This window comes from Gossypium arboreum, chromosome 10 (genome assembly GCF_025698485.1).
Source record: "Gossypium arboreum isolate Shixiya-1 chromosome 10, ASM2569848v2, whole genome shotgun sequence".
NCBI lineage: Eukaryota > Viridiplantae > Streptophyta > Magnoliopsida > Malvales > Malvaceae > Gossypium > Gossypium arboreum.
In genome coordinates this window covers 115,510,264-115,535,051 of record NC_069079.1, presented here as the reverse complement: position 1 = coordinate 115,535,051, position 24,788 = coordinate 115,510,264, and the positions used below count along the sequence as shown (strand labels likewise).

Sequence of the window (24,788 nt, the reverse complement as noted above, 5' to 3'; positions counted from 1 at the left end):
AAGTTGATTTTTGAAAAAAGCAGAAATTGAAAATACCTCAATGTGTCTTGAGGCTCGACTCACCTCTCGCAATATGAGTTGGTTTTGACAAACAGAAACAGAAATTGAAAATACCTCAGCACGTGAGCCGAGGGTCAACTCACCTCTCGCACTATGAGTTGATTTAAAAAACAGACATAAAAACAGAAATTGAAAGTGACTAAACACGTGAGCCAAGGCTCAACTCACCTCTCACAATATGAGTTGATTTTTTTTTGAAAACAGAAATGAAACATCCACATACCAAAAGATGTCATCTAGTGGAGCTCAGGTGTCTTTTCCTTGATTCAGTATAACTAACATTGCATCCTCTTGCTCCGCTGGAATACCTGTATATGTCATTCATGATGTTATCATGATATGCACATGTCTGTCTTAAATGCCTTTATGCCTATATGATTATGCTATGAGCTTTAGGCATGTTTGTCATATATCCATTTTTCGTCACGATTTTCGACTCTTGACTTCCTCTTCAGTACCCGTACTCGTCCTCAAGCTTCACGAATAATCTGTGTTTCTCAGATATCACTCTTTTGCCCCTGGTTGAGCTTTGTCCTTGCGTTGAGGCTCTTGTACTTATCAAATTCTTACCCGGGTAATGCTTAACATTTCTTTTGTTTAGAGTATGTCATTTCACTATTTATCATGTAATTGAACCACATAATGAGATGTATGAAAATGGTCAGGTAGGGACAAAAGGATACCTCACATTTATTCATTTCAAATGTAGCAAACAATGAAAGTTAACCAATGATAGTAAAAGGGTGTCATAAAGAGGAAAGGGATTGCATTCAACGAATACAAATGCTCTAGATATTCAATGCATGAACTCTTCCACGTTCCTCAATCAAGAATCTTTTCGAGCATGGCTTCTTGCGTAGAAGATTTCGAGCTTTCAGAAATGCTTCAGATACTGTAGTCTTACTATTTGACCCACCGTTTAAAATGCCTTGTTCTTTAAGCCAGTGCTTGCTTCATTAGAACGCCCTTTCGGGTTTTCATTCTAATCTTTTGTGTTAATCAAGACGCCCTTTTCGGGTTTTCACCTTGATCACCCCCTTTTTTTTTTAGGCATAATACTTCTTCACAGCATCTGAGTTCACTGGATTTGGTAACTCCTTCCCATCTATCTCAGTGAGAATCAAAGCTCCACCCGAGAATGTCTTCTTTACGATGTATGGTCCTTCCCAATTCGGTGCCCATTTTCCTCGCAGGTCTCTTTGTATTGGGAGAATCTTTCTCAGCACGAGTCCTCCTTCGTGTAATTATTTTGGCCGTACCTTCTTATCATGAGCCGCGATCATTCTCTTCTGGTACATCTGTCCATGACAAATTGCCTTTAGACGTTTTTCTTCGATGAGGTTTAACTGGTCATATCGAGCTCGAACCCATTCTGCTTCCTCTAATTTCGACTCCATTAAGACTCGTAGAGAGGGGATCTCAACTTCGATAGGTAGCACAGCTTCCATTCCATAGACCAGAGAGAAAGGAGTTGCCCCCGTAGATGTCCGTACAGACGTGCGATATGCATACAAAGCAAATGGTAGCTTCTCGTGCCAGTCTTTATATGTCTCGGTCATTTTTCCAATAATCTTCTTAATATTCTTGTTGGCCGCTTCAACAGCTCCATTCATCTTTGGGCGATAAGGCGAGGAGTTATGATGCTTTATTTGGAATTGCTCACACACTTCTTTCATCATCTTGTTGTTTAAATTCAAGGTGTTATCTAAAATGATTCTTTCAGGCAAGCCATATCGACAAATGATTTCTTTTTTCAAAAACCTACAAACCGCAGTCTTCGTCACATTGGCAAACGATGCGGCTTCTATCCATTTTGTGAAGTAATCAATAACTACAAAAATGAATTGGTGTCCATTGGAAGCTTTTGGGGAAATTGGCCCTATAACATCCATGCCCCACATAGAAAAAGGCCACGGAGAAGTCATGACGTGAAGGGACAAAGGGGCTACATGAATTTTATCACCATAAATTTGACATTTGTGGCATTTTCGTGCGAAATTAATGCAGTCGCTTTCCATCGTCAGCCAATAATATCCGAGTCTCATAATCTTCCTGGCCATAGTGAAACCATTGGCATGTGTCCCGCAAATTCCCTCATGGACATCTTTAAGTATTTTTTTGGCTTCAACAGCATCTACGCATCTCAAGAGCACCTGATCTTTTCCTCTTTTGTACAGGATGTCCCCATCAAGAACGAATCCCGCTGCCATTCTTCTGATTGTTCTTTTTTGGTTCTCGTTTGCTTGTTCGGGATACTTTTGATTCTTGATATATTCTAAAACATCACGGAACCATGGCCGTCTATCTGGCTCATTTTCAATGCTGAAATAATGTGCAGGGACTTCATATATGCTCATTTGAAGAGGCATTATTTCTGTTTCTCTATTTGCTTTGAACATTGAAGCCAAAGTGGCCAGGGCATCAGCCAATTAGTTTTCTTCTCGTGGGAGGTAATTAAAAGTTATTTCTTTGAATTCTTTAATCAACTCGGCCACTAGATCACTGTATTTAACCAGTTTCGAATCTCTCACTTCCTAATCTCCACGGATTTGGTAAATTACCAAGGCTGAGTCTCCTTATACCTCTAAAGTTTTGACGTTTCGTTCAATAGCTGCACGAAGTCCCATGATACATCATATTCTGCTATGTTATTAGTACAGAAGAAGTTCAGCCTGGCAGTGAGTGGGTAATGGTTCCCCTCTGGCGATACTAAGACTGCTTCAATCCCATGCCCCAATGCGTTCGATGCACCATCAAAGCTCATCTTCCATGACTTCTTTTTTGATGACTCGCCCTCTTTTTCTGTAATGTACATCAAATCTTCATCCGGAAAATCAAATCTCAATGGCTCATATTCATCCATTGTTGGGGTTGCTATGAAGTCAACTATTGTGCTTCCTTTTATTGACTTTTGACTCACATAGACGATGTCGTACTCCGATAGTAAGATCTGCCACCGTGCCATTCTTCCTGAGAGTGCAGGTGATTCCATCATGTACTTTATTGGATCTAGCTTTGAAATTAACCATGTCGTATGATACAACATATATTGCCTGAGTCTCCGAGCTACCCAAACCAGAGCGCGACAGTATTTTTCAATGGATGAATACTTTGCCTCACATTCAGTGAACTTTTTACTGAGGTAGTAGATCGCATTTTCTTTCTTTCCTGACTCGTCGTGTTGCCCCAGTACGCAACTATTTAATTTTTGAACACAGTCAAATACAATATCAATGGTCTTCTCGGAGTTGGCAGTACTAGTACTGGAGGACTAGACAAATATTGTTTTATCTTATCAAAGGCCACCTGGCATTCCTCATCCCATTCTCCCGAGTTATGTTTTCGAAGAAGCCGAAAGATTGGGTCGCATTGGTTGGTAAGTTGAGCGATGAATCGGGCGATGTAGTTTAACCTTCCTAAAACTCCTCTGACTTCCTTTTGCGTGCGCGGAGGTGGTAACTCTTGAATGGCTTTTATTTTATTTGGATCAACCTCGATACCTCTTTCACTGACAATGAAGCCCAGCAATTTTCCCGAGGTAGCCCCAAACGTACATTTGGCCGGATTGAACTTTAGCTGGAACTTTCTCAGTCTATCGAACAACTTCTTCAGGTTCACTACATGCTCTTCTTCCCCTCGAGATTTAGCAATCATATCATCGACGTAGACCTCTATTTCTTTATGCATAATGTCATGGAATAACATCACCATAGCCCTCTGATATGTTGCCCCAGCATTCTTTAACCCAAATGGCATCACCTTGTAGCAGAATGTTCCCCACATTGTTATGAAGGTAGTTTTCTCCATATCCTCAGGGGCCATCTTGATCTAATTATACCCCGAGAATCCGTCCATGAAAGAAAACAATGAATGTTTTGCTGTGTTATCCACCAACGTATCAATGTGTGGTAAAGGAAAATTATCTTTAGGACTTGCTCGATTCAGGTCACGATAATCCATGCACATTCGTACTTTGTCGTCTTTCTTTGGTACCGGGACTATGTTAGCCACCCATTCTGGATATTTGGAGGCTTGTAAGAAGCCAGCATCAAATTGCTTCTTGACTTCCTCTTTTATCTTCAACAACATTTTAGGTCTCATCCGTCTTAGCTTTTGTTGAATGGGCTTGCATTCTGGTTTTAATGGGAGTTTGTGGACCACTATCTCTTCATCCAATCCAGGCATGTCCTGGTATGACCATGCGAATACACCTTTGTACTCGTGGAGCAAAGCAATCAAATTATACCTGGTGCCCCCTGAAATAGAAGTCCCAATCTTTACTTCTTGCTTCCTTTCTTTAGTTCCCAGATTTATTGTTTCAACAGATTCTTGATGAGGCAAAATCTGTTTATCCTCTTGTTCCACCATTCTTAGCAAGTCAGGAGACGAGACATAGTCTTCAGCATTTTCTTCGGCTTCGAATTCTCCTAAACAAACAGCCTTCTCAAAATCGATTTCAGGACTCGTAACGGGTTTGTTCATGTTGTTGACATCTGAGCACCTGAAAGTTGAATGGAAAAGGAAACTATAGAGGGGCATCCAAGTATTGGAACCAACAAACGAAATGTTATGGCATGGAAGGATTGGCTATGAAATGAGAAAATGATTATGAAATTAGTGATAATGTGAAAGATTATGACAAAATGCATCTTCATTGATATTCATTTGAATGATAAAGAGCGAATACAAGCTCTTACAAAAGAATTCTATTATATCTAAGGACATAACAGAATGTTAACGTTTGAGCATTACTCTGAAGACTTATAAACTACAAGAAGATCCTCGGCAGTCCAATTGTTCAACCTGAAACCCAGAGGACAAGGGCGTATCCTTGAGACGTCTTTACTTGCGTTAGCTCATTTGCCAATGACATTTATACTGATATTCTGAAAACGCTTTTCGATCATTAACTTTGTGCCTTGTGAATTATCCTGCCCCGGGTATATCGTTCCCACAGGCATAAATGTTCTTGACAAAAGAGGGAATTCCATAGGCTCTCATTCTGGTTCTCGGCCTAAGGTTCTCGCGATCCTTCTTTCCTGATCTTTCTTCCACTGCCTTCTTCTTTGATGCATGTCCGGCTGGAAACCTAAACCGTATCGGGCCTTGTGGTGTGCTGGCCTTAGAGCCTTAACTATTCATTGCAGATATCTCCCTAAACATCTTCTCGCTCGAGCTCCCCTTCCTATAGTCAACTTGATACCCATCTTGGTATTTCTCGACAGTTTTGGCTCGAGAATTTTGTTACCCTCAGCGATGAATGTGGTATTGACAAATTCAAGGGATCGGAAGGAACATTCTACTGCGTTTTTACTTACTTCAAGGTATGGCGCATCAGCAGAGATAGATGCGACAATGACTTCTTCTCCCTCGACAGTGACCAAACAACCATCCATGATAAATTTCACCTTTTGATGGAGGAATGATGGGACTACTCCAGCAAAATGGAACCAAGGTCTTCCCAAGAGACAATTGTATGATGGTGTAATGTCCATGACTTAAAACTCAACATCGTATATGTAAGGACCCACTTCTAGAGGGATCTCGATTTTTCCCATAACTTCTCGTCTTGTTCCATCGAATGCCCTTAATGGAGAATGGCAGGGCCTTAGATAGGACAAATCCATCGGAATCCTGGAAAGTGTGGCCAAAGGCATGACATTGAGTGCCGATCCATTGTCAATTAGCACGTTCGGTATTATATAGCCCTTACAACGGGTTGTGATATGCAATGCTTTCACTGAGCCTCTACCATTGGGCGGTATTTCATCATCACTAAAAGAAATAAAATTATCCGCATTCAAGTTGTTCATCCATCTATCCAGTTTTTCAATGGATACATTGTTTGCCACATAAGCTTGATTTAACACTTTCAGCAGAGCGTTCCGGTGTGGGTCTGAATTCAATAGCAGAGATAATTCCAAGATTCGCGTTGGCTGCTTACTCAATTGTTCTACCACGTTGTACTCACTGTGCTTGATAAATTTTAAGAATTCCTGTGCTTCCTCCTCGTCCACAGGCTTTTTAGCTTCTTGTTCAGGCACAGTTTCATGCTCATCTTCGGTCACGTGCATCAGTGCTTTTCCTTTCTGTTTCAAGTCACTGTTCTTCTTCACCTCATTCAAATAACATCTTCCACTACGAGTGAAATGACCTACTTCCCCGACGCTTCCAGTCATGGCTTTGGGTTTTTCATCTTCAGGTGTGACGATATTAACGTCATATTTCTATGGTACTGCTTTATTGTCCTTGTAAGGGAAAGGAGACAGTACTTCAATTATCATTTTTGGTTTCACCGGTTTCTTCCTTTCATCGTAATAAATTATGAATGGTCGATCGGCGCTATACGGAAAACCTGACGATTGATTGTCAGAGGCACATACTTCTTTCTCATTGGCCTCTCCTTCATTAATGATCTCAATCTCCTTATTATCTATCCGGTCTTGTTGTAACCTTTTAAATTCCTCACATGATTGAATGTCGTGCCCTACAATTCCATGAAAATCACAAAAAACCTGACATTCTTTTCTGAGATTATCGTCGGGGCGACAGAGCAATCCATTCTTAACCAGTGCCTCCCAGATTTTCTGCAGAGGCGTCCTTATTTCTGAAACACATCTTCTGACTTGCCATTTATCTTCTTTACCCACTATGCTCACATTCCTTTCAGTATGGTTAGGGAACGGGTTCCCAGTTGCATTACTGGCACTATCGAATTGTAGGATACCCGCATCAATTAGTCCTTGAACTCTCCTCTTAAAGGCTAGGCAATTTTTTGTGGAATGTCATTGGTTTCCCGCATGGTATGCACAACTAGCATTTGGGTCATTCCATTTCGGGTATGGGGGCCTCAAGGGTGCCATATAATGCGGGGATATCAATTGCTTCTCCAAAAGTTTTGGGTTCAATTCCCCATATGACACAGGAATAGAGGTAAATTGTGGTCTCTCGGAATTGGGTTTTGCTGCCTCTGCTCATTTTTCGGTTGACCTTGGGCGGGTATTGTATTTTATGGGAATATAGCGGTTGGTCTCGGGTTACTTGTGGCGTAAACGGGGTAAGAAGAGTAAGGAGGCGGTGTTTGGTAGTAAGGGGTTTAAGGAGGATAATAGAAATTCAGAGGTGGGCAATTTAGAGGTCGATGTTGGTTTGGATACAGAATAGGGGTATAACGGCTTCCAATTCTCACCATGTGGGTTTCTGGTTCTTTCTTCTTCATGGGCGCTACCCTTCTTGAACTTTCTTGACCTTCCATTCTACCGCTCTTGACGGCGTTCTCTATAAGCTCACCGGATATTACAATATCCGCGAAGTCCTTCGTGGCGCTTCCCACTAGTTTTTCATAAAACGGCATCTTTAAGGTGTTGATAAAAAGGACGGTTATCTCCGTTTTCGTTAGTGGGGGTTCCACTTGGGCTGAGACGTCCCTCCATATCTGCGCATACTATCTAAAAGTTTCTGACGGGTTTTTCTCCATCATTTTTTTTAAAGTCATCCGATCAGGCACCATATCTGATACATGCTTGTACTGCTCACAGAATGTCGACGCCAAGTCTTTCCAAGATCAGATCCTTTCCTTACTGAGCTGGTTGTACCACCGAAGAGCCGATCCTACTAGACTATCTTGAAAACAATGTACAAGTAGCTTATCTTCGTTCACGTAACCAGTCATTTTTCGGCAAAACATGACAAGATGTGCTCTTGGACATCTTGTCCCATCGTACTTTTCGAAATCAGGCACCTTGAACTTCGGAGGCAGGATTAGGTCAGGTACCAAACTAAGTTCTTTAGCACCTTGTACCGAGAAGGCTTCAGTGCCTTCTATTGCCTTGAGTCTTTCTTCCAAACTCCTATACTTCTCTTGAGCCTCGTGATCATCTATTTTCAACTTGGCTATTTCGGCCGGCTCATCTAAATCTGGAACTAAAGGATTGGCAAGGGTTGCTCCGGGATTTGACATAAATGTTCCTTACCCTAGATGAGCAAATGGCATAGGTCGTTGTTCCAAGCTTGTGGATTCCCCTTGAGTATACCCTCTTTATGCTACGTGGGCATGTGGTGGAGTGAATCCTGGGGGATAGAGTGGATCCTGGTCATGATTAATTCTTGATTGAGGTTCTAAACTGTCGGGGTTCTGCATGGGTCCTTTTCCTTTAACCAAAACTGACATCATCTCCATCATTCTAGCCATTTGATCATTTTGTTCAAGTGATTCCTCTCAAGATCTTACTATCAAATCCCTCGTTTCTTGCTGTGACTTAGTAGTTGTTCTTATAATTCCTTCTGGACTCTTTCCATCCTTTCGATTCTTTTATTAAACTCAGCCTCCATTGCTCTAGCTTGTCGACGCGTTTTATACGAATGGCGTGGTTCCAGATTTGAAGTGTTGCAACTGCGAATTATATGATTCTAACCTTAGCGAATGATTATGGGATATGTATATGCAATAAATGAATGAATAAATGTTGAATGAATGTCAGTCATGAAAAAAATGCGAGAAATTGGTGTTGATCTCGAGATAGTCCCTATTAGGCATTTCATTCATCAAAAGAGTTCATTACAAAATATTTCACCATTTTTTATTCTGCCATTACACAAACTTCCTAGCTATATCGCTATATTTCTTTACTCGCTCTAAGAACTCCGATATGCTCGATTGTTGGCTCGGCGGGAATTGGCAACTGAGATCCTCTACTTCATCTGATAGTTGTACCATGTGCACAACTGCTTCACGGATTTTGTTGATCAAAAAGCCAAGTTGCATTTCTTTTTCTTGGAGGTCCGTTTTATAAGCGTGAGTGTCTCTATCATATTGATCATTCTTTTCTTCCAAGGCTTTTAAGAGAGTATCCAATTGTTGCTGACGAGCTCGCAACGCATCTTCTATATCCCGTACTCTTTCTCTTAAGCTTTGACGTTCAGATTGACTGGTTGTCCATTTGGTTGACATAGCTTCGTATTCGGCGCTTTTCTTTCTCAATTCTATCATAACCCGCGCAGCCTCCTCCTTCTCTGCCCTCTTTTTCCAAAATTCCATCCTGCCTTTAGCATTGTTTAATTCTTCTCTCCACTCTGTTGACAACTTACCCAACCCACTATTCTTGATAGTGACTCTTAACTTTTTATTTTCTAGATGAAGGTCCCTTAAGTCATTTCTTACGACTTCAACTTCTTTTTGTACTTTCTCGGTTTTAGACCTTTCGATCTGGACGTTGATCTTCAACTGGTAATTTTCTTCTTGAAGAATACTAATGTCCCGCAACATTTTGACCTTTTCGTGCTCAAATTCCTGTCTTGCTATTTCTAGCTCGGATGGCACTTCTGTCGAGAAAGGATTCTGGACGGTGTAATTTGTCGACGAGATTTACTAGGTGTTCACCCGTTGCTTTCTCCATATGTCGTAATCTTGGGTGAGGGTATCAGCATATAGAGCTAATTCCATGTGATGAATTCTCTTCCAAGACTTTGCAGTATCTCGGACCCTCTTTATATATCCTTCACCCGCAAAAGCAAACTCTGATTGTGCTAATCCTCTGGTGGCGGGTACGAATTGTCGTGAAGAAAATTGCCTTTGGACCATTAACGGAGCATATCCAACTCCTCTCCATAACCCGAGTAGTGGCACCCAATCTTGATCTCTGACCTTGTATAGCAGAACTGACGGGCATATCCACAGGGCTCTCCAAGTTACGTCATCGGCGCGAAGATTCTAAAAGACTGAGACCTAGTGTCGTTCAGCGACCTCCTTCGGCCATTCTTTCTTGAGATAAGCTTCTAACGGGGAGAATGTTTTAGAAAACATATGGAACAATGTGCGCTCTACTTTCTAGAAGTGGCTCAGAATCCAAACATTGAGTAACTGCGCGCATCCGATAAAACGACCTTCTTCTTTCTTCCTACAGTTTCTTAGTGATCTGAAGGTTTCGGCCAGGATAGTTGGGACGGGGTTGATTCCTTGTTTTAATCTTTCGAAGAAATCTACCACCACAACTTCTATGTGTCCAAGGACTTTCAGGAAGATGATCAAACCGTAAATGGTCAGAGCGAACAGATTTACCCTTTTCAACATGTCGGGATGGTTCAGAACCAAGTCTCGTAGGGAAGACCATGGGATGCAAATGGTTTCATTCTTCTTCTTTATCTGTTTTTCGACCCACGCGTCAGTTATGTCTGTCACTCTTACTAACTTTTTCTTAAAGGTCATTGGCTTAGGCTCTTTCACATATATCTTATAGGGTTGTACATTATGGACACGGAGCAAAACAGCGTACTCTTCTATAGTCGGGGTCATGTCTTCCTGATTGAAAGTAAAACAATGGTAGGCTGGATCCCAAAATCTGACCATGGCTTGGATCAATCGTTCGTCTACGTTGACAGCAATCAAATTGGCTATGTCTCCATATCTCTCGGTGAAGATACCTCTAGTATCCGAGTCCCACTGATTCCAAACCCGAACTCAATCTTCAAGGTTATTCTGGCGAACATTTACAGTTACGTGCTCGGGCAAATTGACAATACATCCCTCCACTAGACTATCCCCTCTTTCTTTCTGAGTCTTTAGAGACCAGTCTCGTACCGCGGCATTCCTCTCAGTTGTTTGTATAATTGACTCTTCCATTAGAAACCTATTTTTGGCAACCGATCTCTAGTCAACACCTTCCTAATATGATGCCTATAATGCATGATGTAAAATAAGAATAAAACAAACAAACTTGGTTAGCACAACACATATGAACAGAGAAAAGCAGAGACAATCTAATAAATTAAGCTACTTGGTCCAATGGACTCGATTCCCTTGCATAGAAAGCATAAATGTAAAAGAAATGAAGGTAAGATGTGTTTTTCCGTGTACTTATTTGGTGACTAGTAAGCAGACAGAGGTTTGGCACGACTTTAGTTGGATGGCTCGTAAGGTTCACTATATGCGGTTTTGGTCCTAGATGGGTACTCAATCGTCTGTACTATCATCTACTAAGATTAGTATAGAGCCTCGGTCATGGCCCATCATAGGCTTACGAGATCAATTCGAGGATTACATTTACTTATGCCTATGCAGAGGGACGAGTTAACTCACGAAAGCATAAGTCATATGTAACCCGAAAGTATTCACTAGCTTTGCATTTGAGGAACGAGTTAACTCACGAAGGCGTAGCATTTACTTTCACTTAACAGGGACGGAGCCCGGGTATAGAGCTCATGTTATGCAACAAAAATGCATGTGCACGGTGTGTGGGGAGAAACTTGCAAACCTTTTCTCTTTATTTAAAACTAGACCAAAACTAAAACCATAAAAAAATTTAAAGCTGAATAACAATCGGATAAAACAAGTTGGGAGAATATATCCAACACATCAAAAACCCAATTTTGGGACCACGACTAAATATTAATTCGAAAAAGGAATTTTAAAAATTTTGACAACACGCGTTTAAGTGACTCGACTCTCAAAAACCTATTCCCAATGTGAGTCGCCATCTCAGAGCGACGTAAAAATTTTAGCGTAGCTTGGTCGCTAATTATGGCGATTTATGGAAAAAAAAGTTTGAAATTTGACGTTTGATTTTGAAATAAACAGGGAGTCGCCACCGATCTTTTTTTCTATGTGTGATCGGACACCTATTAGATCTCTTATTAAAACAAATAAAAGGCTGAGTTTAGGTCTACGTTAAAATCCAGAGAAAATTTAGGGTTCGGGAGTCGGTTACGCGCGAGGAATGTATTAGCACCTCGCGACGCCCAAAATTGGTATCTTATAAACACGTGTTGTCTTGATTTTCAAAATACGAGTTCAATATAAGATTAAATCGTGATCCGTTTGAAAAGACAAGAATTTTCAATCTTTTTGATTTTTTTTTTGAGAAGGATATACCGTTTTAACACGAGTCGATTGATATTCACCCAACATAGCGATGAAATCGATGACATAGTGTTTAAATCGGCACGTTGCCTTGCTTATTGAAATAAATAAAAACACGAATAATATGTTCGAAACTATGTAAAGCAAATTAATAAATAAAAATAAGCAAAAAGATAGATCTAGAAGCATATTGAAGCAAATATAAGTGTGACAATAATATTACAAACAATGAAGATACATGTAATACTAGAATAAAACATGAAATAGAAATAATGAATGTATACACATGATATTAAGAGTATGTATGTAAACTATATATAATGTTTGGAGTATATACCTAAGATAGTAAAAATATAACTAGTAACAATAAAATATTTACATAATATATACATATATATATATAAAACAATATTAAAAAGGTATATATATATACGTATGATAAAATAAATGTATTAATATTAATAATAAATATAATAGGGGTAAAATAAATATATATACATAATATATACGTAATATAGTACTAAGAATATATATATATACATATACAATATAGTATTTAAAATAAATACATAATATTTACATATATATAAAATAAATATTGAAAATGTATGCACATAAGAAATATATACACCAATATATAATAATATAAAAAGGAAACAAATAATACAAAATATTGGAATGAAATGATGAAAACTACTATATATACATATACACGTATATAATAATAGTATTAATAACAATAATAAGGATTGAATAAAATATATACATGAGATAGCATGAGAAATGTACACATAAATTAGCATATGAAACTAACTAATAGAGTATAGACATATACATATATAAAAAATGTATGTACATAAGTTTAAAAAATAGGTAATGCAAAACTTATAACAAATAATACATAGAATACTAAAATAAATAAATAAAAGGGTTTGAGATAACGAAATAATTTTAAATAAATAGTACATGAAATGATTTAAAATAAAAAATGGTACTTTAGAGTAAAACATAGCAATTTATAATAACTAATATGAATAAGAATCTTAATGTAGGGCAAAATAGTATAAAGGACACAAAATGATCAATAAAAAAGTTTAAAACATCATGAGAAGGATTTAAGAATGAATATGCACAATAATGGAACATGAGAAGAACAAATAGTCTAACGAAGACAAAATATGTAATATATGTATGCGTTAAAATAATTAATATGTAAAAAACTTAAATAAATAAATATAAAACAGTTTTTTTTAAATAAAAGGACAAATATACAAATACCGTATAAAGTTTGAAACTAGATAAAATAATGTCTAAATAAATTGCAAAATGGGGCATATAATAAAATATGATGGAACAGTTTGAAATAAAGAGGAAATGATTAAATTAACATCAAAATGAAAGAAGAGGTGCAAATTATAATAACAGATAAGTGTCATGGACTACATCAAAATGCATTCAAAGTTATGAGGACAAAATGGGACATTATCCCAAGTCTCAAATGCACTGCTTTTCAACCACTCAGGCCGAGGATTAAAGTGGAAATAAAATAAAATAAGTGGGCCAAAATTAAAAAAAGAAAATGCAAAAAGGACTAAATTAAATGGCGCAGGAAAAGAGGAAGGATCATGACCGAAAATATCCCATTTTAGCCTAAAAAAAGATGCTGCCGTTTCTGTGGCCATTTAAGCCATTCCTTTTTCTTTTTCATTTCAGCTTCTGTTTTAAAGAAGAAAAAAGAATGCAGAGGGCCTTTTACCCCCTCTCCCTCTTTTCCATTTCCTCTGCCAGGGTTTACAAGAACCCATCATCGCATTATCATCGGACCGCCATACCACCACCGTACTTGGTGGCCGGTGAGGTGCAAGCATGGGCCGTTCGGCCTTGTTCCAAAAGGATCTCGAAGTCCTAGCCTTTTTTGAGTCGACAAGAACCAAAAGAAAGGACTCCACCGCCCTTTAGTCCCGACGACGGAGGAAAGGTCTCCGGCGAGACAATCGCGGGTGATTCCGGTGAGGTTCTTCTTCTTTTTTCTTTTTTGGTTTTAAGTCTACTCTTATTTAATAGATTTGTGTTGAAATCAAGAGAAAAATTAGAGAAAAAAAAATAAAAGACGAAATAAAGAAAGTAGAATCACATATCAACCTTTTCTTTTCTTGCTCTTTTTATTGTTTGTACTTGTTTTGATCTCTAATATCTGTGTTACCACCACCCCCCTCCCTTTTTTACAAATGATAGATTTCGGCTTTTAAAGCCAATGTTTTTTTTCGTTCCTTTCGTTTATTACTTCCCCCATCATTCGCATGCTTTTTTTGCTGTTGTGTTTGTTCTTGTTGCAGGTGGTGTCAGACGCATGGAAGGTCGGTGATTGGCGCCCCAAGCGGTGGTGGCGCGCGTGAAGAGGCTGGTGGCTGAAGGCATGCGGCTAGGGTTTTGCTCTTTTTTGTTTTTGCTGAAAATTAGTTAAAGTTATGGGCCAATTGGGTCTTTAGGGTTTTAATGATTTTGGGCCTATATTGGGCTGTTGTAATTGATTTAGTTTGGATTTATTTTTTTGTAAAAGGCCCGGACTAATTTGGGCTTCTACACATGTTTCCACTCTTTGTCATAGTTATTTTTCTCAAAAGGTTAAATGAATTGCTTATTGATTATAGAAGGAATAACGAATGTCGGTTATTTACCATTTTTCTCTATTGCTTTTGCTCACGATTCTGACTGCTGCAGTCAGGCTTTTCAATCACAGTGTTAGCAACGATGTCAGTATATGGAAAATCGACTGCTTCAATTTCAAAAAGTGTAAAGCAATAAGTAGCTACCATTTGTCAACCCTAATATGACTACCAATTGAGCCATCTTAGACTTAGCACAATTGATAATGATGACAATGTCTGGCAGATCACACGAGGGAATTGCAGAGGAGAAAGATCAAACTGTAACCTGGTGTTTGGAGTTTGGACCCCCCATAAAGTGGAAGGGATGGACCCTTTCTAGTTCTTTCTCTGAATCATTCAGGATTTCAGAAATAAATGGACTACAAATGTAGGATTTCAACCTATCCTAAGCTTCTACTTGTTTAAAAAAAAATTTGGAGTTAGCAATTTTGAATAGGAAGTTTTTGGGATTCAAATTTTAAATTTATGGGTAAATTTCATCATTGAGTTTTTATTTTGATCACTTAATTAGAAAAAAGATACAATTTAGTCATTGAATTATTTGAAAGTTTTTATTTAAGTCATTGAATTATTTAAATGTTTTTATTTAAGTCACTAAGTTATTAAGATTTTTTAAAAAAAGTCCTGCCAATGAGCTCCAAGCAATGATTTGATGATCAATATGGTGGATCAGTACCCATCATCAACTAGAATAACATACTTTAGATCCAAATCGATTTGATAGTCAGTGTCGAAGATCAGAGAAAAAAGTTGTATGAATTTTGGTTTTATAAATTCTTGACGTCTAAAGATGTTTCATGAAAAAAAAAAGCTGAACTATAGAAAAAAAGAGAAAAGAAAGATTTCGATATGTGCAAGCAATGCAAATAGAAAAAGCTATATAACATCGATTTTAATAGCCTAATAACTTAAATGAAAATATTTTTAGTTAAATAAACAAAACAAAAATTTACCAATAATTTAATACCTATTGATGTGGCTTACCTAAATTTATTTGATGTTATGTTTAAAATAATCGCATTAATCAAGTGATGTAATGACTGAAATTCGGGTGTTTCCTTAAGATTTGGTTTCTCCTCATATTTGTAATGAAAATATTGTTGATTTTTTTTTTAATAAAAAAACATTACAATAACGCAACTTAGAAGAAACAACTACCTCATCCAACTCTACTGCTTAGAAGTAGTTCTAATGCTTAGGTGCTTGCTATCCAAAAGCGCCATAGCTTTGTTAGGTCCGGTATCAATCTTAGAATTTATTAAAATTATTATAGAGTTCATCGAATCTAAAAGAGAGATCTTAGTGTTTTTAACAATCTTAAAATGCTCGCCACGATCCTTAATGGTTTTTTTAAGAACCCGCCCTTTTCTAATACCAGTTCATTTCCCCACTGTCCCCACAATTTTAAGTTTCACATTAATTATTCAATTCTATACTTGTAATAATTGATTCACACATAGTTGTAAGTCAATAATTTCAAAAGAGTATACTGGATGTTATCCACATGAGCCAATATGTATAGAGTATTCGCATCACCATGTAAATCAAGATTTAAATGTCACCTCACATATGCTTTTAATAAAAATGTACTCTTTAAAACTTTGCACTCCCTATTAAGTGGAGGGATGGATCCATTTTCTAGTTCTTTCTATGAATAGAGTACAAATTAAGGATATGATGCTAGATATAGCCGCAATTTAAGATAAAATACCAGTAAATATTGAAAGTCAAACTGTATATCAAATTTTAAAATAATCATATGAATGAATTGAATTCGAGTTTTTACCAACTTATATGTGCCAATGACTTCAGTGGGAAAAAAAAAAGCAGTAGCATTAGCCTGCAAAGATCAATTAAGCTGGTTTCACAGGCATGGTTGCTTTATCAAGTCATGATCATGGTCAATTGAGAGTAGGCAAATGGATGTAATTATATTGTTTTTAAATTTTTAAATTATATATTTTTAGTAAAATAAAACTTACCTTACTATTGCATTTAATATTTATTAATGAAACATTATGCAGTCTCATATTTTATCTTCATTTATGTAAAGGGATCATCAAATGATGATCATAAAACTGTTCTCTCTCTTTTCTTTTCTTTTTTTTTAATGTGAATTATAAACTATTATGTAAAAAGAGAATAACTAGTAAAAGGTGAGACTTCTTTTTTCATGTTCATAAATAGTTGGGAAAAAAAAGAAACATGTCATGTGGATTGAACATGAATGGCCAAATTTCCAACTAAATTGAGTATGAAAATACCCTTTATAAATAAGAATAGAAGGCGGAAAAGAATGACAACCTTCACTATATATAGGATATATCCAAATGGGAAATGAATAGGACATCACTAAGGCAATAAAAAGAACAATAAACTACATTGTCTTTCGGCTTAATGGTTTACATATCTAGTGTATAAATTTGTAGGTCTTTCCTCTCCTCTCCTATGTGATTTGGGAGCTCTATCATGGAAGCTTTTGACAATGGCTTAAATGGCAATGAAAAGATAAGTTATTTGACAATAAATTTTGAAAAAATAAATAAAAATAAGGCATGCAATAATTTTCGATAGAAGTACTATACATGTTATTTTACTTTCATTTTAGTCCATGTAAGTAGTAATGAGTAAAAAGGTGATGTATGTTAGGAAAATGAGGAAAATTATTATTTTTTTAGCAACCGCAAAAAAGAAAACGATTAATTTTACGAGGTGTGCTTAATTAAATGATCTACAATCACTTTAGAATATGACATGATATTTGTTTTATCAATAAATATGAAATGATATTTTTAAGGAAATAGTATAATCACCCAATTTATTGTACTTAACAATTGCATTTAACCAATAAATAAAATATGAAAGAATGTCAAATTAAATGCTACAGCTCAAAGATTTAACACTATAATAGATCAGTACTTACATCATGTTGTTATGCGACTATCTCAACCTTACTTGAACACATAACAATATGGGAAGCGATTGGAGAAACATTCAAGAATGACCCTTCACCTTATACCATATGGACGGTCACTCATGATTAGCGACCTACATGTCTTGTGTCACTCTTAGGAGGGATCATTTGTCTTTAACCATTCGACTAGGCTTCCTGTAAAGTCACCCACTCTTAACAGATGCACTTTCATCAAAAGAGGACTACCTAAAAACTATCATCTCTCCTATAAATACCCCAAGTTACAACATAAAAAGAGGTTTCTCCCTTTCTCCTCTCCAAATCGTAAGCCGCAGAGCCTTCATCCTCCTCTCCATTTTTCTTATTCTTTTAGCTCTCGGTTCTAGAGAGGATGAACCTACTTTCCTCAACACCACTCTATCTTCTTTTTCTCCACCCTTATTGATATTATGTATCAACACACATAATTTTTAAAAAATCACGTAATATTTTATATTAGTGTTTATCATTTAATTAGTCCATCTTACAAAATTAACATTTTTAATCAGTGGTTTATTTCATTTTGCATAAAAGTATAAAATTTTATTTATATCGAATTCCGAATTGAACAAAATTAGTCTTACACAATAAAACAAATCAAAACACATTTAATTATATATATATATATATATATAAAACCTTCTGGACACCTCTTAAAGATGGGGATTGGGAAGAAACTTTGTGCATTCAAACGTAATAAAAACGTCATAAAAGAAGGTGGTGTGAGAATTGGCGGCATTTCCCTCTAGCTTCCATTTATATATAATTTAATTTAATTGCACCCATTTTCTCTTTGCACCCACTTTTTTTTCACTTTTTGACTTATTAAAGGCTAAAGGGGACTGCCTTTTTAACTTACAAGCTCGGTTCTACCGCAATGCTAAAATAAATAAAAAATTATAAATAACAACAAACGTCAATTTTTTTTAATTTTAAGTTATTATTTGAAAATTCAATTTTTTTAAAGTTGAAGCTTCTAATTTTTACAATTTGAAATTACACTTGATTAGAGCAATTTAATATTCTTGTTATTTATTTTATTATTTTATGTGTTAACTTATTATATTTTGAATTCAATTTAAATTCCATTTTGCAAAAATATTAAACTCTTAAAAAAATTTAAACTATATTAATTTATTGCGCTTGTAAAACACAATTTTTAATCCAATTATTTTGGAAAGTAATGCTAAATTAGTCAAATGAAAGATTATTAAAATTTCATGGTAAAAGACGTAATTGATGTGGGATTGAGGACTTAGTGGATTAATCTGTTCATGCGTGTTCTACATTTGAGTTACAGTTTACTATCTATGTTTATATTAAAAATCTCCCTAAAGGTCTACCTCTTCACAAATGAAAAACCTTTTTTTCTTCTTACACCATGATTCACATATTGACTTGAGATACTAGGGACGAAACATACTTAAAATTTTATTTTATTAATTTTAACTTTAAGTCACGTATAGGGTTTCTCTTACGTACAAGTAAATTCAAGTTTTAATACTTCACTCACCCCATATTTATTTATTTTAAATAGTATTTTTATTTAAAGATTTTAGGGTTATGGGTGGTTGATGAATATATAAAAAATACTTTTAAAGTTTAATCCACTTTATTTTTATATAAAAAGCCTTAGAAATTAAGGTATTTCAAATTTTTACACTTAATTGTGTTTTTAATTGACAAAAGTTTATAATTAAACCCTTTGACAAATGAAAATAACATTATCACATGATAAAAAAAATTCAAAGGTAAAAATTATTAAAAATTCTAGTCCAAAATGAAGTTAGAGAAATCAACATTCAAGTTCATTTGAATATAGATATCTGTTTGTTTAAATTTGATTTTAAAAATTATTTTTAAATTACAAAATTTATTAACCTTTTAAAATATTATAAGAATAATTTAAAAAATAAGAAACGTTGGTTGTTCTTTGCTTGTTATATATAGTACATCCCATTTTTGTTTAATTTTAAAGTTTTTATTGTTGGCTTTTCTTTTTCTTTAATTTTCTAATTGTGCTCTTGATGTTTGATATCCTTTCAGAGGCATTTTCTATCATTGTTAACTTCAATGTAAAATGTAAAATTACAATGTTGAAAAACATGTTTACTGTTATGATCAAACATATGCATAATATATATATAATAAATTTGTTTGGCAGATTTCTTGTTGTGAGATAACAAGAAAAATAAAACATATATTTATAATATTTTATATTTTATTTTAAAACTATATTTAGAATAAACCTAGACAAATAGATATTTAGATTTAATTAAACTTAGACGTTAATTCTAGATTTGAATTTTTTAATAATTTTACTTTTTGAAATTTCTATTGTTGCTACCATGGAATTATTACATAATCAACTGTTGTTGATATGATCGGAAATTAGCATCACAACAATGATTCATCGACAATTAATGGCCACATCAATAAGATCCTTAAGAGTTTAATAATCAACCATTAAATCTAACTATCAAAGGGCTTAATTAATAAATCTCAGTTAAATTTGATGCAAAAAATTTGAAGGGGTTTAAAGAATTTTTTGAGAATACTTTGAATGCTAGTTGTACCATTATGCTTATTAAAAATAATATATTTAAAGCAGTTAGTCCGCATATGAGTCTAAATTAAAATTGCTTTCTAATCCTCTAGTAATCTCTTAATGATACATTTAAAAAGATCTATTTGAAAGTTAGCTTGCGAAACAGGATAAGACATAAGCTCAATTCTATTGATTAAGTTATAATTCAGTTGGTATTGTTTTTGTTGTCAATACAAAAAGACTTGAATTCAAACGTGTTTATTTTCTTATTTAAAAATTGAGGAAAGATTTTAAAAAAACATAAACTCATTTCCAAATGATTATTATAAATTTAATTTTATAAATTAATAAAATATAATGATATGATTATCAAATTTATTATAATTTAAAATAAGTAAGATAATTATTTAATTTAAAATTTCTTAAAACCCCAACAAACGCAAGGAGTAAATCTAGTTTTAATTAAATTTACCACTTTTAAATTTGACTCTTTTTTAATGGATGTTTAAGCTATTCAAATGTGAAGCACTCATCTTATTTATGGGTTGGCAATGGGTTATGAATAGTTTTAGGCATTGTGTCAAAAGAGTAGATATGATCAGAACTTATAATGAGATTATTCAAAAAAAATGTGAATCTTCTATGTTTTAGTTAAATTTGATAATAAAAAGGGAAAAGAAAAGCTAGACAAAATATTCTTAAAGTCTTTTTTTTTTCTAATGGAGGATATATCTAAATTATTTCATACAATCATTTTTAATAAGTGACATTCATGAACATGGATATGTCACGTCCCGATTTGTTTTTGTTTGCTTGTATGATTAAACATAAAATGAGTTATTGGTTTAATGGTAAGTGTTAGTGAAATTGTCCTTGAAACCTAAGTTTGAATCTTTTTCCTTATATATTTTTTAAATTTCGGCATTTCCTTTGTTTTTAACCCTATTGCCGCCCCTAGGATTTAAAAACCCTAGTATTAAAACATCTTTTTCTCATTTGTGTGTTCACATTGCCTCTTTTCAAACCCTAACATATTTTTCTCCCTTGTAATTTTCTCTCCACTTTTTCTTTCTCTCTTCCATTTGTGTCACCCCTCACCTTGGCTCCTCTCAAAATTTTTTTCCTACTTTTGTTTGTGCCACCAATCCTTCTCCATCGCCCTCGCCTACACCACATTGCACCACCACTCGTACCACATTGTGCTGTCATCGCCCTTCTCCGCCACTGTCGCGTCCCCACCATTTTTTCCTCCTCTTCTCTTTTCGTTTTCATTCCTTTCATTGTGCCTGGATCTCTGCTTATTTTTCTCCATTTTTATTCCCCTATAGTCGAATCTCCTTTTGCTTTCACAATCTCTTTGGCCAAATCTCATTTGACTGGCAAGATCTCTATTGATTTTTCGTTCCTGATATGATTACTAGTGTAGAGTAAGCGTTTTATTTTGATTAGATCTCAGATCTCATATTTGGATCTTCTTCACTATCTTGGCCAAATCTCATGTGTTTATATTTTGTCTAAGGCCTAGATCTGGTCTGCTCAGATAATTTTTAATAATTGAGGTTAATTACATCATCCATTTTGAATCGGTAAAAAGCGTAAGTATTCTCTAAGATCATATCTCACTTTATCCTTCCCAGATCTGACAATACCAATTCTAATAAGTGTGTGATTCATTGTTTAAGGTACAAATTTGGACACGTTAGACCAAATTTGATTTGTAGGAGTGTTGTTGTCTTAGATCTATAAATCGAAGAAAAGAATCTAGACGAGACTCCATCAAATCTTAGTGAAGGAGTGTAGCGGATTAGATCTAATGTTGTTTGGACGTACGGATTAAGGTGTGGGTTCTGATCTGCCACAAATTGATGTGATAAATTAGGCTTTCCCGGTATACTTAGAGAGCTTTTTCTCGAGCAAAATAGCATTTTTTGCATAGTTTTTTTTGTTATTTTTAGATTTTATGTTAATAAGTGAAAATGTCTCATTTTTGCCCAATTTGTGACCCAATTTGACCAATAGTGCCATTGGGAGGCCTAACGTATGAATTAGTGGTGTAATAACGTGTTGGAGGTTGAAAACGAGTGAGAATGGCATTAAATGCAAGGGTATCGTGATATCCACCCCTTGGAATCATAATACCTCCAATAAGATGGAAGATTAGAGACAATCCACCCTTCAAAGAAGACCCAAAATTTCGACATTACCCGAGGTATCACGATATTCACTTATGTGTTATAACGCCCTCAATCTGATCAGATTCATCGGATCCGGATCTCGGATGTTACACTCTCTTACTTTCTTTAATTAAACTTGCTCGTACAAAATTTTCAAACTTATGCATCTTATTAAGTAATGTCCGACCAACAAATCATCTGAGTGTGCAATGTATACTTACAACCATTTAACAAAACTTTTCACCCAACGAGAACTTACAAGTACAAATATATATATGACGCTTATCTTGCCCTTAAAAAATATCACTAGCGTCACTTATTTGGCTAACACATTTTATCTACATTGTTAGGTTTACAAATAGTTTGTCTAGCCAAATCATGGTATTCTTGTCATACTCGAACATGCTATTTCACTCGCTCTATATGCATAATAGCGTAATGCGCCTCTCTTTGGGCATAGCCCTGGCATCGTTCCTCCTGGCTTAAGCTCAATCGACTTACCTGTGACATAAGAACACAGAGGTAAGTTCAATAGAACTTAGTGAGTAGGTCATCATTTACCTAAGTCTCATCTGAGAACTCTTTTACCTAACTCCTTATCTCATATTTTCAACTTAACTCTGGCAGATAGATCCCTTAGATTCTATTCATTATAACATGGGTGTCAAACTTCACACTAAAGTCATCTCTTTCCTTTCATATCTTTTGTATCACTCTCACGTTCCTCGTCTTATTCTTTCGTGATTTCTTAACCTTTCTCGTTGTAATGGACCTTTCAAACATAATGTTCTAGGTTCGCCACATACTTGGGCGCACTATAGTTTATTGTTCTTACCATGTTACTATATTGCGTTAGCCATAACACTTATTTGTTTAGCTTTTCTTTTAGAGTTCACCATACTTAGCATTCCTCCAAAGGACTTCATACGCCGTTTTATCAAAGTTGACCATGGGTTTATTTCTTTTCTTCAGAGTCCGTCATAAAGGCATTTCTTTCAAATGGTTGCCGTGAGGTCATTTTTTAATGGCAACATAAAGGCATTCCTTTTAGAGATAGCCACAAAGGTTTTCTTATCTAAATATTGCCACAATGGCTTCCTTTTCATTAAGTACTCACCACAAAGGCTTTCCATTCAGAGTCTCGCCACAAAGGCATCCTTTAAGAGGTTCGACATGAAGCCTTACCCTTCAAGAGTTTTTCCACAAAGGTTGTCCTTTAACAGGTTTACCACAAACGCTTACCTTTCTAGAGTTTTGCCACAAAGGTGTCCTTTACCAGGTTCACCACAAAGGCTTACCTTTCTGGAGTTTTGCCATAAATGTTGTACTTTTAACGGTGTTTTAAACTATAAGAATTTGCCTAAACTCACACTTAGTGAGGTTTTCCCCTCATCATTCTGGGACACATAAAGAACCATGTTATGTAATAACCTTCTTTAAATTTTCCAATATGATACCATAACCCACCAGTTATGGTCTTATTTCTATATGATGTCATAACCAACTAGTTACGGTCTTACACGATATGGTCTTTTTTCCATATGATATCGTAACCCACTAGTTACGATCTTACACGATATAGTTCTTCAGCACCATGGCCATGGACTTGTCCTTTTAGAGTTTCGTGTTTTTAGTCCCAACGGACCCTTTTGATAACTCTAAAGATAGACACAGACTCTTCATACTTAGACCAATGAACTCGTCATATCTTGACTTACTCATAACAGACACATTAACATATTTCAATTATTCAAACACAAGTATTCTTTAACCTCAAGATTTATGTTTCATACTTTAACCACGAAACTTCATGTTATCTATACATGCAAGTTTATAAATCTTATGTTCCTCATCAGAATCATCACATCATACTTTACTAGTTTTTATTACATGATTTGATTACTTAGCATAGATGTAACATCCCTAACTTGTCTCCGTCGTTGAATTAAAGTTACAGGATGCTACGATGATTAACAAATCTAATAATAAACCAAAACCATTCAGAGTCCAATTTAATCATCATAAATCAATAGTGTGACAGTAAATAAGTTTGATAATATATTAAAACAGTTTAAAAGTCAAAACTAAATATTATAAATCATTATCTAGTTATTAATCACCGTATATATGTGAAAATGATACTTAAATCAAGCCTAATAAACACAATCACAATATCACATAACAAAGCATGGACCAACACGTCTAATAAAAAGTGAACTTAAACTCCTATTACATGCCACTTATAACCTAAATCAAAATAATCGCAATTTATACCGAGTCATTGAACGGATAGTGTGAGCTCCTACTTGAACTTCTAACCGACATAAACTTCTGATGATCTACAAGAAATCAAACACAATGGATGTAAGCAAATCTTTGCTTAGTAAGTTCGTATTAAACTTAAAATTTAACTTACTGTAAAGGTTGCAACTTAAACTATTTGCAATTAAATTTCGAAAATGAAATGAAATCAATCGATCATTGTAAAGCTATTGAATATGAAAATTAAATATATTTTCTCATGGATTTT

At 35.3% G+C, this 24,788-nt stretch overlaps 1 long non-coding RNA gene and 1 pseudogene across 1 annotated transcript; one reads left to right on the top strand and one right to left on the bottom strand.

The window, feature by feature from the left end:
• Positions 1-1,106: 1,106 nt before the first annotated feature.
• Positions 1,107-4,434, bottom strand: LOC128281880 (uncharacterized; annotated as a pseudogene).
• Positions 4,435-13,630: 9,196 nt separating this feature from the next.
• LOC128282655 (uncharacterized) lies at positions 13,631-14,574 on the top strand. The gene is made up of 2 exons (XR_008273007.1): positions 13,631-13,923; positions 14,251-14,574. It is a non-coding gene; the product is annotated as an uncharacterized LOC128282655 (long non-coding RNA).
• Positions 14,575-24,788: the final 10,214 nt, after the last annotated feature.